This window comes from Salvelinus namaycush, chromosome 20 (assembly GCF_016432855.1).
Source record: "Salvelinus namaycush isolate Seneca chromosome 20, SaNama_1.0, whole genome shotgun sequence".
Classification (NCBI taxonomy): Eukaryota; Metazoa; Chordata; class Actinopteri; order Salmoniformes; family Salmonidae; genus Salvelinus; species Salvelinus namaycush.
In genome coordinates, this window is record NC_052326.1 from 42,079,035 (window position 1) to 42,095,367 (window position 16,333).

A 16,333-nucleotide genomic window follows, 5' to 3' on the forward strand; every position below is an offset into this window, starting at 1 on the left:
ATTGCGTCCTACCTGACAGGTCGCTCCTACCAGGTGGCGTGGCGAGAATCTGTCTCCGCACCACGTGCTCTCACCACTGGTGTCCCCCAGGGCTCTGTTCTAGGCCCTCTCCTATTCTCGCTATACACCAAGTCACTTGGCTCTGTCATATCCTCACATGGTCTCGCCTATCATTGCTATGCAGACGACACACAATTAATCTTCTCCTTTCCCCCCTCTGATAACCAGGTGGCGAATCGCATCTCTGCATGTCTGGCAGACATATCAGTGTGGATGACGGATCACCACCTCAAGCTGAACCTCGGCAAGACGGAGCTGCTCTTCCTCCCGGGGAAGGACTGCCCGTTCCATGATCTCGCCATCACGGTTGACAACTCCATTGTGTCCTCCTCCCAGAGTGCTAAGAACCTTGGCGTGATCCTGGACAACACCCTGTCGTTCTCAACTCACATCAAGGCGGTGACCCGTTCCTGTAGGTTCATGCTCTACAACATTCGCAGAGTACGACCCTGCCTCACACAGGAAGCGGCGCAGGTCCTAATCCAGGCACTTGTCATCTCCCGTCTGGATTACTGCAACTCGCTGTTGGCTGGGCTCCCTGCCTGTGCTATTAAACCCCTACAACTCATCCAGAACGCCGCAGCCCGTCTGGTGTTCAACCTTCCCAAGTTCTCTCACGTCACCCCGCTCCTCCGCTCTCTCCACTGGCTTCCAGTTGAAGCTCGCATCCGCTACAAGACCATGGTGCTTGCCTACGGAGCTGTGAGGGGAACGGCACCTCCGTACCTTCAGGCTCTGATCAGGCCCTACACCCAAACAAGGGCACTGCGTTCATCCACCTCTGGCCTGCTCGCCTCCCTACCTCTGAGGAAGTACAGTTCCCGCTCAGCCCAGTCAAAACTGTTCGCTGCTCTGGCACCCCAATGGTGGAACAAACTCCCTCACGACGCCAGGTCAGCGGAGTCAATCACCACCTTCCGGAGACACCTGAAACCCCACCTCTTTAAGGAATACCTAGGATAGGATAAAGTAATCCTTCTAACCCCCCCCCCCCCCCCCCTTAAAAGATTTAGATGCACTATTGTAAAGTGGTTGTTCCACTGGATATCATAAGGTGAATGCACCAATTTGTAAGTCGCTCTGGATAAGAGCGTCTGCTAAATGACTTAAATGTAAATGTAAATGTAAATGAGTATTGTAGCTGGAAACGGCTGATTTTCGAATGGACTATCTACATAGGCGTAGAGGCCAATTAACAGCAACCATCACTCCTGTGTTCCAATGGCACGTTGTGTTAACTAATCCAAGTTTATCATTTTAAAAAGGCTAATTGATCATTAGAAAACCCTTCTGCAATTATGTTAGCACCGCTGAAAACTGGCCTTAGACTACTTGAGTATCTGGAGCATCAGCATTTGTGGGTTCGATTACAGGCTCAAAATGGCCAGAAACAAATAACTTTCTTCTGAAACTCGTCAGTCTATTTCATGCGAGAAATTGCCAAGAAACTGAAGATCTCATACAACGCTGTGTACTACTCCCTTCACAGAACAGCGCAAACTGGCTCTAACCAGATTGGAAAGAGTGGGAGGCCCCGGTACACAACTGAGCAAGAGGACAAGTACATTAGCGTGTCTAGTTTGAGAAACAGACGCCTCACAAGTCCTCAACTGGCAGCTTCATTAAATAGTACCCGCAAGACACCAGTCTCAATGTCAACAGTGAAGAGGCGACTCCGGGAGGCTGGCCATCTAGGCAGAGTTGCAAAGAAAAAGCCATATGTCGGTCAGACTGGCCGATAAAAAGAAAATATTAAGCTGGGCAAAAGAACGCACACTGGACAGAGGAACTCTGCCTTGAAGGCCAGCATCCTGGAGTCGCCTCTTCACTGTTGACGTTGAGACTGGTGTTTTGCGGGTATTATTTAATGAAGCTGCCAGTTGAGGACTTGAGGCGTCTGCTAATATAATTGCAAAAAGGTTGTCTAATGATCAATTAGCCTTTTAAAATTATAAATTTGGATTACATAACACAACATGCCATTGGAACACAGGAGTGATGGTTGATGATAATGGGCCTCTGTACGCCTATGTAGATATTCCATTAAAAAAAATATTCCGTTTCCAGCTACAATAGTCACTTACAACATTAAGAATGTCTACACACCCTGGAACGTAATGAAATTCCAAAGATCTGGAAATCAGCATTTGTCCTACCACTTTTAAAAGGGGGAGATCCAACTATTTTAAATAATTATAGGCCAATCTCAATGCTGTCACCCCTGGTGAAAATACTTGAAACCCTTGTGAGTGAACAGCTAAAAGAGTTTATTTACTAACTTTATTTACTTACTTTTTATTTGATCAATGTACCAATAGGGGTTCAGGAAGAAGCATAGCACAATTACAGCAGCCATGAAGGTTTTAAATGATATCACTGTAGCCCTTGACAAAAAACAGCACTGTGTCTCACTTTTTATTGATCTCTAAGGCTTTTGATACAATTGATCATGCTATACTAAGGCAGAGATTGTCGAGTGTAGGTCTTTCGGAGCATGCAGTTGCATGGTTTGCTAACTGTCTGATAGAACTCAGTGCACTCAATTTAATGGACTCATGTCTGTTAAATTGTCTGTCTGTAATGGTGTGCCCCAAGGCTATGTCATTGGTCCTCTCTTATTCACTATTTATATTTTTAAAAAAATTGACAAAAATGTCCAAAATGCGCAACTTCATTTTTATGCTGATACTGTTATGCCTCGTCTCTTACAAAAGCTTTCCAGAAGTTGCAAAATACTTTTTATACTGTTCAACATACCTTGTGTCAATTGAAGCTTATCCTCAATACTGGCAAAACTAAACTAATGGTGTTTTCTAAAGCAAGAAATAGACCTTTGAACTTTTCACCTATTATTACCTGTCAGGGCATTGAGATTGAGACTGTAACCTCATATAAATATCTTGGAATTTTAATTTATGACGGCCTCTTTTAAATTGCATATTCAAACACTTACAAAACAATTGAAGCTGAAATTGGGATTTTATTTTAGGAATAAGGCCTGTTTTTCTTTTGAAGCCAGAAGGAGGCTAGTATCAGCTACATTTATGCCTTTACTAGACTACAGGAATATTTGATATATGAATACTTCCGCTCAGTGTTTGAGATCAATTGACACCCTTTACCATGGCACTTTGAGATTTATTTTAAACTGCGAAACCCTTACGCACCACTGCACTTTGTATACCAGGGTTGGCTGGCCTTCTCTAGTCACTCGTAGGCTCAGTCACTGGTATAATTTTATTTACAAAGCCATTTTGGGTTTACTACCTTTTTATTTGGGCATTTTTATTGTTCCGAAATGTGGTGGGTACTCTGTTTGTTCGCTGGACCTGCTAACTGTTCCAAATGTCCGAACTGAATTTGGTAAAAGGGCTTTTATGTACTCTGTCTTGGAACGCCTTACAAAATACTTTTAAACTGGAAGAACTTATCCCGATTGGTATTTTTAAATCACTGATGAATGATCTTAAGACTGACAGGTCAGGGAATCAATGTTTTTAATTTTGTTAAACTCTTGTGAATTCTATGGTTTTTACTAGATTACTTGTAGTTTGCTGCCTATCTTGGCCAGGACGCTCTTGAAATAGATTTTAAATCTCAATGAGCTATTCCTGGTTAAATAAAGGTTCAATAATAATAATACTATTCTGATCAATTTTGTTATTTAAAAAAAATTGACAAAGACATATTTAGCTTAAGTGACCCCAAACTTTTGAACGGTAGTATACATTTTTGCAAAGAAATGTTTAATCCAGAAAAAGAAACACATTTACATAAGTATTGAGACCCTTACTCAGTACTTTGTTGAAGCACGTTTGGCAGTAATTACAGCCTCGAGTCTCCTTGGGTGAAGACTAGGATAAAGCTTGGCACGCCTGTATTTGGGGAGTCTCTCCCATTCTTCTCTGCAGATCCTCAAGCTGTCAGCTGTGCAGCGATGCTCCCCATCCAACCTATTTTCAGGTCTCTCCAGAGATGTTCGATCGGGTTCAAGTTCGGGTTCTGTCTGGGCGACGCAAGGATATTGAGACTTGTCCTGAAGCCACTCCTGCGTTGTCTTGGGTGTGTGCTTAGGGTCGTAGTCCTGCTGAAAGGTGAACCTTCGCTCCAGTCTGAGGTCCTGAGCGCTCTGGAGCAGGTTTTCATCAAGGATATCTCTGCACTTTGCTCCGTTCATCTTTCCCTTAATCCTGACTAGCATCTCAGTCCCTGCCATTGAAAAATATTCCCACTGCATGATGCTGCCACCACCATGCTTCACTGCGGTGATAGTGCCAGGTTTCAGACTTGACGCTTGGCATTCAGGCCAAATAGTTCACTCTTTGTTTCATCTGACCAGAGAATCTTGTTTCTCATGGTCTGAAAGTCTTTAGGTAAACTCCAAGCGGGCTGTCGTGTGCCTTTTACTGAGGAGTGGCTTCCATCTGGCCACTCTACCATAACGGCCTGATTGGTGGAGTGCTGCAGAGATGGGAGAACCTTCCAGAAGGACAACCATCTCCACAGAAGAACTCTGGAGCTCTGTCAGAGTGACCATCAAGTTCTTGGTCACCTCCCTGACCAAGGCCATTCCCCCCAATTGCTCAGTTTGGCCAGGCTGCCTGCTCTTGGAAGAGTATTGGTGGTTCCAAACTTCTTCCATTTAAGAAGGATGTTCTTGGGGACCTTCAATGCTGCAGAATTATTTTGGTACCCTTCCCCAGATCTGTGCCTCGACACAATCCTGTCTCAGAGCTCTACGGACAATTCCTTCGACCTCATGGCTTGGGTTTTGCTCTGACATGCACTGTCAACTGTGGGACCTTATATAGACAGGTGTGAGCACCTTTCCAAATCTAGTCCAATCAATTGAATTTACCAGAGGTGAAACTCCAAGTTGTAGGAACATTTCAAGGATGATGATCAACAGAAACAGGACGCACCTGAGCAATTTCGAGTTTCATAGCAAAGGGTCTGAATACTTATGGGGTGGCAGGTGGTTAGAGCATTGGGCCAGGAACCGGAAGGTTGCTGGATCGTATCCCCGAGGCTGACAAGGGGGGGGAAAAAAGCTGTCGTTCTGCCCCTGAGCAAGGTAGTTAACCCACTGTTCCCCCGGGTGTCGAAGACGTGGATGTCGATTAACGCACATCTCTGATTCAGAGGAGTTGGGTTAAATGCAGAAAACACATTTCAGTTGGACAACTGACTAAGTATCCCCCTTTCCTTACGTAAGTACGTTTTTTTTTTTGTAATGAATTTGCAAAAACTTCTAAAAACCTGTTTTCACTTTGTCATTACAGGGTAGTGTTTGTAGTTGGATTAAAATAAAATCCTCATCAATAACAAAATGTGGAAAAAGTCAAGGGGTCTGAATACTTCCCGAACACACTAAACTATATCCCAACCTGTACCTACGTGACCAGAGCAGCATTATGATAATTTGTGCTGCTGGGGATCTAGCCTGACGACTAACACTAAATTATTCAGCTGCTCTGTCATTCACTACATACTTTAGTCTGACATTAGTCGTTTGTGGTGACAAGTGGCGTTGTACAAAACAAAGTCATCAACGATTGGATAGCATAACCAATCTGAGTATCATAGTCAATGATGAATTTTCAAACTGCCGCTTTACCCACGTGTGTTCTAGCTCTGGCCCAACCCATCGTTTCTGGACCAATCAGATGGCCACCGAATGTGTTTGCATTCGGTAAAGTGTTTGGGGAGGTACTCAGATCCAGACACATTGCGGAGAAGAAATCAACGTCCGTAGGTGTGGCATAGTGTTTGGCCGGAGCAAGGAGTCTGAGTAGCCAGGCAACTGGGGAGCCCCCTCTCCCAAAAAGCTACCATACAGACCCCCTTTGTAGAAACACAGTGGTATGTCCATAGGGGCATATTACAGTGCCTTCAGAAAGTATTTATACCCCTGGACTTATTTTCTCACCCAGCTACACACAACACCCCATAATGACAAAGTAAAAACAAGTTTGACATTTGAGCAAGTGTATTGAAAATGAAATACAGAAATGCCTAATTTACATAAGTATTCACACCCCTGAATTAATACTTTGTAGAAGCACCTTTAGCTGCAATTACAGCTGTGAGTCTTTCTGGATGAGTCGAAGAGCTTTCCACACCTGTATTGTGCAACATTAGCCCATTATTCTTTGTAATATTCTTCAAGCTCTGTCAAATGGTTGTTGATAATTGCTAGACAACCACTTTTTGACAGAGTTGACTAACATCTACTTGAAAATATCAGCCACTCAGGAACATTCAGTCTTCTTGGTAAGCAACTTGTGTAGATTTGCCTTGTGTTTTATGTTATTGTCCTGATGAAAGGTGAATTCATCTCCCTGTGCCTGGTGGAAAGCAGACAAACAGGTTTTCATCTAACATTTTGCCTGTGCTTAGCTCCATTCAGTTTATTTTTTAATCCTGAAAAAACTCCCCCGTTCTTAATGATTACAAGCATACCCATAGCACGATGCAACCACCACTATGCTTGAAAATATGGAGAATGATACTCTAATGCATTGCGTTGAATTTGCCCTAAACATACATTTGCATTCAGGACTAAATGTTAATTGCTTTGCACATTTTTTGCATTATTACTTGTTGCAAACAGGATGCATGTTTTGGAATATTTTAATTCTGAACAGTCTTCCTTCTTTTCACTCTGTCATTTAGGTTAGTATGGTGGAGTAACTACAATGTTGTTGATCCATCCTCAGTTCTCATATCACAGCCATTAACCTCAATCTGTTTTAGTCACCATGGGTCTTATGATGAAATCCTCTCCGTCAACTGAGTTAGGAAGGACACATGTATCTTCGTAGTGACTGGGTGTATTGATACACCATCCAAAGTGTAATTAATGACTTCCCCATGCTCAAAGGGATATTCAATGTCTGCTTTATTGTTTATTTATACCCATCTACCAATAGGTGCCCTTCTTTGCGAGCATTGGAAAACCTTCCTGGTGGTTGAAATTCACAGCACGACTGAGGGACCTAATAGATAATTGTATGTGTGGGGTACAGAGATGAGGTAGTCATTCAAAAATCATGTTAAACACTTATTGCACAGAGTACACGTAACTTCTGAATTGTTAAGCACATTTTTTTAAGGCATGCCATAACAAAGGGGTTGAATACTTATTGATTGAAATAACTTAACACTGACATTAAAATGGTGTGTTGGTCAGTTAAATGCAATTCCATCCATTTTAAATTCAGGCTGTAACAACAAAATGTGGAAAAGGTCAAAGGGTGCGATTACTTTCTGAAGGTACTGTAGGTAGGGCCGTAGTGGTAAAGTGATGAGGCAATAGGATAGATAGGCAGTAGCAGCAGCATATGTGATGAGTGTGGAAGTGTGTGACGAGTGTGCATGTGTGTGTGTCGTCCATTGTGTGTGCAGAGTCAAAAAGGAGTCGATGCAGACAGTAGAATGTAGCTACCTGGACTATCTATACACACAAAAGTATGTGGACACCCCTTCAAATTAGTGGATTCTGATATTTCAGCCACAACTGTTGCTGATAGGTGTATAAAAATGTAGCACACAGCCATGCAATCTCCATAGACAAACATGGGCAGTAGAATGGCCTTACCGAAGAGCTCAGTGACTTTCAATGTGGTGCAGTCTTAGGATGCCACCTTTCCAACAAGTCTGACAAATTTATGCCCTGCTAGAGCTGACCCGGTCAACTAAGTGCTGTTATTGTGAAGTGGAAACAAGCTCAAAGAACAGGAGCAACAACAGCTCAGCCGTGAAGTGGTAGGCCACACAAGCTCACAGAACGGGATAGCCAAGTGCTGTAGCATGCTAAAATCATCAGTCCTCGGTTGCAACACTCACTACCGAGTTCCAAACTGCCTCTGCAAGCAATGTCAGCACAAGAACTGTTCATCGGGAGCTTCATAAAATGGGTGTCTACGGCTGAGCAGCCACACACAAGCCTAAGAGCACCATGAACAATGCCAAGCATCGGCTGGAGTGGCGTAAAGCTCGCCGCCATTAGATTCTGAAGCAGAGAAAACGCGTTCTCGGGAGTGATGAATCACGCTTCACCATCCGACAGACAAATCTAGGTTTGGCTGATGCCAGGAGAATGCCACCAGCCCCAATTCCGTGCCAACTGTAACGTTTGGTGGAGGAGGCATAATGGTCTGGTGCTGTTCTTCATGGTTCGGGCTAGACCCCTTAGTTCCAGTGAAGGGAAATCTTAATGCTACAGTATACAATGACATTCTAGACAATTCTGTGCTTCCAACTTTGTGGCTACAGTTTGGGGAAGGCCATTTCCTGTTTCAGCATGACAATGCCCCTGTGCACAAAGCGAGGTCCACACAGAAATGGTTTGTCGAGATCGGTGTGGAAGAACTTGATTGACCTGCACAGAGCCCTGACCTCAACCCTATCAAACACCTTTGGGATGAATTGGAACGCCGACTGCGAGCCAGACCTAATTGGCCAACATCAGTGCCCGACCTCACTAATGCTCGTGGCTGAATGGAAGCACGTCCCCGCAGCAATGTTCCAACATCTAGTGGAAAGCCTTCCCAGAAGAGTTGAGGCTGTTATAGCAGCAAAGGGGAGGACCAACTCCACGTTAATGCCCATGATTTTGGAATGAGATGTTCGACAAGCACGTGTCCACATACATTAGATCATGTAACGTATTTGGTTAACTATTTAGCATTCTTATGACTTGGGGGTAGAAGCTGTTCAGGAGCCTTTTGGTCCCAGACTTAGCGCTCCAGTACCGTTTGCCATGCGGTAGCAGAGAGAACAGTCTATCTTCAAACATAGTGGTGACTGCATCATATTATGGGTATGCTTGTAATCGTTATGGACTGGGGAATTGTTCATGATAAAAAATAGAAAAAAAAACACAATGAAGCTAAGCACAGGCAAAATCCTAGTGGAAACCGGGTTCAGTCCGCTTTCCACCAGACACTGAGATGAATTCACCTTTCAGCAGGACAACCTAAAACACAAGGCCAAATCTACATGAGCTGCTTTCCAAGACAGTGAATTTTCCCGAGTGGCCTAGTCACCTGGGGTGGCAGTGGTTAGAGCGTTGGGCCAGTAACCGAAAGGTTGCTAGATCGAATCCCCGAGCTGACAAGGTAAAACAAATATGTTGTTCTGCCCCTGAACAAGGCACTGTTCCCTGGTAGGCCATCATTGTAAATAAGAATTTGTTCTTAACTGCAGCCGTCTAGTTAAATACATTTATTTTTAAAAGTTAGCTGACTGCTTGAAAATAGACACTTACCTAATACCATTTTTTTTTCATATATGTTTTACAAATGTTAACATTCATTCCACTTTGACAGAATTGTGTGTAGATTGATGAAAAAGAATAACAATTAAATACATTAATCCCAATTTGTAACAAGGAAATGTAGAAAAAGTCAAGTGTGAAAACTTTCTGAAGGCACTGTATATGTAAATATTTCCCTAAATTTCCTCATACCCCAGGAAAAATCCACTCTGTACTAGTACCCCATATATGTATTTTTTTATTTAACTAGGCAAGTCAATTAAGAACTAATTCTAATTTACAATGACGGAATACCCCGGCCAAACCCTCCCCTAACCCAGACAACACTTGTGCGCCGCCCTATGGGACTCCCGATCGCGGCCAGTTGTAATACAGCCCGGGATCGAACACAGGTGTGTAGTGACGCCTCTAGCACTGCAGTACCATAGAGCACTGCGCCACTCAGTGCCCTAAAATGACTAAATTAAAAGTTTAAGTCACCCAGTAAAATACTACTTGAGTAAAAGTTTAAAAGCACCTGGTTTTAAAATGTACAATGGTGGGAAAAGTACTAAGTAAAAAGGTACACATCAAATTCCTTATATTAAGAAAACCAGACTGCACACATTTTTAAAACACTGTTTACTGTTATGTAAGAAGGCCACCAGAAGCAGTTCATACTTCGGGATCACAACACTTTTTAGGCAAGTCGTCTGAGATCCCTAAAGATTGGAAAGCTGCCGCGGTCATCCCCCTCTTCAATGGAGGTGACACTCTAGACCCAAACTGTTATAAACCTATATCCATCCTGCCCTGCCTTTCTAAAGTCTTCAAAAGCCAAGTTAATAAACAGATCACTGCCCATTTCGAATACCACCGCACCTTCTCTGCTATGCAATCCGGATTCAGAGCTGGTCACGGGTGCACCTCAGCCACGCTCAAGGTACTAAACGATATCATAATCGCCATCGATAAAAGACAGTACTGTGCAGCCGTCTTCATCGACCTGGCCAATGCTTTCAACTCTGTCAATCACCGTATTCTTATCGGCAGACTCAACAGCCTTGGTTTCTCAAATGACTGCCTCGCCTGGTTCACCAACTACTTCGCAGACAGAGTTCAGTGTGTGAAATCAGAGGGCCTGTTGTCCGGACCTCTGGCAGTCTCTATGGGGGGTACCACAGGGCTCAATTCTCGGGCCGACTCTTTTCTCTGTATATATCAAAGATGTCGCTCTTGCTGCGGGTGATTCCCCGATCCACCTCTACGCAGACGACACCATTCTGTATACATCTGGCCCTTCTTTGGACACTGTGTTAACTAACCTCCAAACGAGCGTCAATGTCATACAACACTCCTTCCGTGGCCTCCAACTGCTCTTAAATGCTAGTAAAACCAAATGCATGCTTTTCAACCGTTTGCTGCCTGCACCTGCCCGCCCGACAAGCATCACTACTCTGGACGGTTCTGACCTAGAATATGTGGACAACTACAAATACCTAGGTGTCTGGCTAGACTGTAAACTCTCCTTCCAGACTCATATTAAACATCTCCAATCCAAAATTAAATCTAGAATCGGCTTCCTTTTTCGCAACAAGGCATCCTTCACTCATGCCACCAAACATACCCTCATAAAGCTGACTATCCTACCGATCCTCAACTTCAGCGATGTCATGTACAAAATAGCTTCCAATACTCTTCTCAGCAAACTGGATGCAGTCTATCACAGGGCCATCCATTTTGTCACCAAAGCCCCATATACCACCCACCACTGCGACCTGTATGCTCTCGTCGGCTGGCCCTCGCTACATATTCGTCGCCAGACCCACTGGCGCCAGGTCATCTATAAGTCTATGCTAGGTAAAGCTCCGCCTTAGCTCACTGGTCACGATAATACCCACCTGTAGCATGCGCTCCAGTAGGTATATCTCACTGGTCATCCCCAAACCCAACACCTCATTTGGCCACCTTTCCTTCCAGTTCTCTGCTGCCAATGACTGGAACGAATTGCATAAATCGCTGAAGCTGGAGACATATTTCCCTCCCCAACTTTAAACATCAGCTATCTGAGCAGCTAACCGATCACTGCAGCTGTACATAGCCCATCTGTAAATAGCCCACCCAATCTACCTACCTCATCCCCATATTGTTTTTATTTACTTTTCTGCTCACCAGTATTTCTACTTGCACATCACCATCTGCTCATCTATCACTCGTGTTAATTTGCTAAATTGTAATTACTTCGCTACTATGGCCTATTTATTGACTTACCTCCTCACGCCATTTGCACACACTGTATATAGACTTATTTTTCTCTATTGTGTTATTGACTGTACGCTTGTTTATTCCATGTGTAACTGTGTTGTTGTTTGTGTCGCAATGCTTTGCTTTATCTTGGCCAGGTCGCAGTTGTAAATGAGAATTTGTTCTCAACTAGCTTACCTGGCTAAATAAAGGTGAAATAAAAAAATAAGTAAATAAAGTCATGGGGTGGACTCATCAGCGTACCAGGGAGCAAAATATTCCGATCAGTCGGAATGTCGATGCAATGACAGTCGATGCAATGGCCACCCGTCCTTAGCAACATATTTTAGTGCACTTAACTCAAACCCTAATCAACAAAAACACGTGACATTTTCAAGCAGCTATAGCTAGCCAACTGTAATCTCATCTTGGAAACATTGAACGAGTCATACTTGCATGACTCATCCACAGAGGTAGCAAGAGTAGCTCCAACTTTTTATGAAGTAACATTCCAGTAACTAGCTAAGTAATTAATTAATGAAATAGATGTGATGTGTAAAGAACGTACTCTAAAACGTAACTAACTATGACAGTCCACAGTCAGTAAGGTGTATTTTCTAGATGTCAGAATGGCTATAAAAGTACCCCTTACTGACTGTAGACAGCTAGCTCGGTTGTCTCAGCTTGTGACTATCGACCTAGTTAGCTGGTATTTTGAGTGATTTATCCTTGGAAAACAAGTGGCGAGTAACTGTTGGATTAAGATAATTCAAGAGGATAAAGACAGCAGGCTAACATAACATAAGACGGTAACTTAGTCAGACTCCTATAGCTAGTTAGCTAACATTAATACGTTAGCTACAAATGAGCTAACTAACTTTTTCATGACCAGCTAACGTTAGCTAGATAGCTGACACAAAATAACCCACAAGTTAACGTAAACCTTAACTGAAAGTCTGGAACATAGCTAGCTAGGAATACAATCAGAAATAAAGAATATTCGATGTGGACATTTTAGGTAACGTTTCTTAGCTAATGTTAGTTTGGTGGCCTGCACTAAACAGTGCTGCTAGTTCACTCCCTCTCCGCCACCGCCCCTGAAAGAAAACTGAGATAACATCTTCCCTTAACCCCCTTACCCGTATTATCTGCTCCGTCTTGCTTCTCCAAAAAACGTACGCACACCTCAAAGCAAAGACACCTTCTTCAAACTTTATATTAAAATAAATGTTATTGGAATCGAAATCTCTTTCATGCTTCATAATGGAACGCCATCTTGATTTATTCGCCTTCCTTCCTATGGTTCCTGTTTGAAGTCACGTTTTCACTTGATGACGACACAAGTGTAGATAAATAAACATACAGGGTGCTATGTAATTTTATTCACAGCATTCTCTCATCACATTTAATTGCACATAATAGTTTGTTGTGTACCTTTTTGTAAGATATTTTTTACATAAAAAATTGAAAATTATACACTTTTGGATTACACAACCATAACAGAAATTGGACAACGAATGTAATTTCTCTCAGAAAACACAAAATGTAATTTTGTTAAATAAAAAAAGCTAATTAAATCAAAAAATGGCACATGCCAGTGCAATGTATAGTATTTTTTTTGTCTATCATCCTTTGGCTACACTGAAGAGATGTTCCCAGACATTTTCTTTATAAGATTTTTGTCATCTACTCTGGATTCATTCATTATTTAATCCCCTCGAATATCGTCTGAACTGAATAGGGATCAGGAGATCATGATGGCTAGTCAGTCAAGTGTTTACATGGAAAGCATGGTTAGTGTTCCCTTGAGAACCATAACCATGCCAATGTCGTTGAGTTTATTGATAATTTTCATAAAACAGTGACTGGCTTGGGATCCAATGTTGGTATGATATTGCCCAAAAGCTTATCACCATGAGATACATCAGCATTATGCATGAAGACCTTTCAGAACAAAATAGCACTAAAGCTTCATCTGATCACGGCTACAAATCTCTTTAAAGCCACAATTCTAAGGTTTGGTTTGGTATAAAGTTAAGGGATGGTGCTGGGGAAATGTAACCACTCTCAAATCCAAACCCAGGTCCATGTGACTGTTAGTCCAACACCTTATGCATTACACAAATAGGTCCAGGTAAGGTGTTGTTCCAAGGTCACTACTCAACGCCCTTCATTCTAAAAACATGTCCCCATGCTTCACTCTCACACTTCCCTTGTGCCCATACTTTCAATGGCCATACCAGGGAACCATCCCACTTCTAACACCAACATAATGAATTCGGGGGTAGCCCAACTCAATCCTGAGTCTCTTGACGAGATGGCTGGGTGTTAGTCTAAGTTCCCTACAATATGACATGCTAATTGAAATGACAATTGAACAGCAGGTAATATCCCAGATTGTGCCTTGAATGAAACTAAGATCAGCCACACACTTATATTCCTTCCAAAGCTTTGATCAAGGATAAAATCAGAACTGACATGATCAAATCAATAGTGATGTCATCGTCATCAACAGTCAAATGCAAGTGTACTGTACCACAGTAGCCTTTATGATGCAAAGATCCAGTTTAGGAAAATGCCTCAATACCTAGTGATTGAGAAATCTAGATTATCATAATTTTGGATTGTCTATCCTTCCCATTCATTCGTGTAGCATGCATCAGAGCCATATACAGTGCATTCGTGAAGTATTCAGAACCCTTGACTTTTTACATATTTTTACGTTACAGCCTTATTCTAAAATGTATTACATTGTTTCCCCCTCATCAATCTACACACAATACCCCATAAAGACAAAGCAAAAACAGGTTTTTAGAAATGTTTGCAAATTTATTAAAAATAAAAAACGGAAATTTCACATAGGTATTCAGGCCCTTTACTCAGTACTTTGTTGAAGCACGTTTGGCAGTGATTACATGACGCTACATGCTTGTCACACCTGTATTTGGGGACAGATCTCTCATCCTCTCAGATCCTCTAGCTGCTGCACAGCTATTTTCAGGTCTCTCCAGAGATGTTTGATCAGGTTCAAGTCCGGGCTCTGGCTGGGCCACTCAAGGACATTCAGAGACTTTTTTCCGAATCCACTCCTGCGTTGTCTTGGCTGTAGCAGGTTTTCATCAAGGATCTCTCTGTACTTTGCTCCGTTCATCTTTCCCTCGATCGTGACTAGTCTCCCTGCTGCTGAAAAACATCCCCACTGCATGATGCTGCCACCCCCATGATTCACTGTAGTGATCATGCCAGGTTTCAGACGTGACGCTTGGCATTCAGTCCAAAGACTTCAATCCTGGTTTCATCAGACCAGAGAATCTTGTTTCTCATGGTCTGAGAGTCATGAGGTTCCTTTTGGCAAACTCCAAGCGGGCTGTCATGTGCCTTTTACTGAGGAGTGGCTTCCATCTGGCCACTCTACCATAAAGGTCTGATTGGTGGAGAGCTGCAGAGATGGTTGTCCTTCTGGAAGGTCCTCCCATCCTGTCAGAGTGACCATCGGGTTCTTGGTCACCTCCCTGACCAAGGCCCTTCTCCCCCAATTGCTCAGATTGGCGGGGTAGCCAGCTCTAGGAAGAGTCTTGGAAGTTCTAAACTTTTTCCATTTAAGAATGATGGAGGCAACTGTGTTCTTGGGGACCTTCAATGCTGCAGATATTTTTTGGCACCCTTCCCCAGATCTGAGCCTCAACACAATCCTGTCTCGGAGCTCTACGGACAATTCCTTCGACATTATGGTTTGGTTTTTACTCTGACATGCACTGTCAACTGTGGGACCTTATATAAACAGGTGTGTGCCTTTCCAAATCATGTCCAACCAATTGAATATACGACAGGTGGACTCCAATGACGTTGTAGAAACATTTCAAGGATGATCAATGGAAAAAAGGATGCACCTGAGCTCAATTTAGAGTCTCATAGCAAAGGATCTAAATAGTTATGTAAAACTTCAAAAAAACTGTTTTCACTTTGTCATTATGTGGTATTGTTTGTAGATTGATGAGGGAAAAAATAATTTTATACATTTTAGAATAAGGCTGTAAAATAACAAAATGTGGAAAAAGTGAAGGGGTCTGAATACTTTACGAATGTACTTCAGAAAGTGTTCACACCTCTTTACTTTTTCCACATTTTGTTGTGTTACAGCCTGAATTTGAAATAGATTAAATGCTTTTTAAAATGCAATGGCCTACACACAGTACCCCATTGTATCAAAGTTGATTTATGTTTTTTAATAAATTAATTAAACATGAAAAGCTGAAATGTCTTGAGTCAATAAGTATTCAACCCCTTTGTTATGGCGAGCCTAAATATGATCAGCAGTAAAAAGGTGCTTAACAAGTCATATAATAAGTTGCATAATAAGTTGCATGGACTCGTGTGCATTTATGGTGTTTAACATGATTTTTGAATGATGCCCCCATTCTCATCGATGGGGCTGTGGTTGCATCACTACCATCACTGCCTGGTATGGCAACTGCTTGGCCTCCGACTGTAAGGCACTACAGAAGGTAGTGCGTCCGACCCAGTACATCACTGGGGCCAAGCTTCCTGCCATCCAGGTCCTGTATACCAGGCGGTGTCAGAGGAAGGCCCTAAAAATCATCAAAGACTCCAGCCACCCTAGTCATAGACTGTTCTCTCTGCTACCGCACGGCAAGCGGTACCGGAGCGCCAATACTCTCTGTTTATTATCTATGCATAGTCACTTTAACTCTACCTATATGTACATATTACCTCAATTACCTCGACTAACCTGTGCCACCACACATTGAC

General features: G+C 42.7%; 1 protein-coding gene across 2 annotated transcripts in view; it reads right to left on the reverse strand.

The window, feature by feature from the left end:
• Positions 1-12,860, reverse strand: part of LOC120065380 (ubiquitin-associated protein 1-like) — a 28,470-nt gene extending 15,610 nt beyond the window's left edge. For both annotated transcript variants that reach the window (XM_039016333.1, XM_039016332.1), the window contains exon 1: positions 12,703-12,860. The gene's annotated coding sequence lies outside the window, so the exon portion shown is untranslated. The remainder of the gene's footprint in view (positions 1-12,702) is intronic.
• Between the last annotated feature and the right edge of the window lie 3,473 nt (positions 12,861-16,333).